Raw genomic sequence first — 765 nt, forward strand, 5'->3', positions numbered from 1 at the left:
AAATGGTGATGGTAATGTTCACTTAAGCGCGGGACTTTTACCTATTAACGTGTCAAACATTGATGATTCTCTACTACAAGCCATATCTAGAGACAATAAAATGATTGTTATTTTGTGAAACAGATAACACTGGAGCTATGACGGGCAAATCCAAATGTTTTACTAATTTATTTTCGTGGCTGCAGTTGATTATATACGCGTGAAGGTGATGATCGAAAGTAAATTCTTCAAAGATGCCCAGGTAGAAGTAAATTTCATTGCCTGAGTTAACTATATCTATTATTTCGCCAAATTCTATCTCGCTATTTTCCATGTTAGTAACTAAAAAAGTACCGATTCGATATACTATATTGCAAATCCAACCAAATATATTTCTGGATAAGATATTTTGGTTTAAAATGTATATAGTATTTTTTAAATCACAAAAGTTCTTCCGAAAAATCGAAATGTTAATTAATAAACACGTGTTTTTGTATATGAATTTGTCTGTAAAATTTTTTTTATAATTTTAATTTTAAATTCAAACAGTTTTTAACACTTTAAATATTAAACAAAAATTTATTTGATAACAATATTTTATTATCGTATTTTTAATAAATAATTAATACTGAATAAGAAACAATTTTATTTGGGAATTTTCAAATTCGTTAATATTATTTTTTATTATTTTTCGGGATATTTCAGCCGTCCTCATAGAATTACAGAAAATTTGCTCTAATTATAATCTCGGCGCTCGATCTCGTTAATTTTTTTCTACAGTATTAA

The sequence above is a fragment of the Belonocnema kinseyi genome, chromosome 2, assembly GCF_010883055.1.
Source record: "Belonocnema kinseyi isolate 2016_QV_RU_SX_M_011 chromosome 2, B_treatae_v1, whole genome shotgun sequence".
Taxonomy (NCBI): domain Eukaryota; kingdom Metazoa; phylum Arthropoda; class Insecta; order Hymenoptera; family Cynipidae; genus Belonocnema; species Belonocnema kinseyi.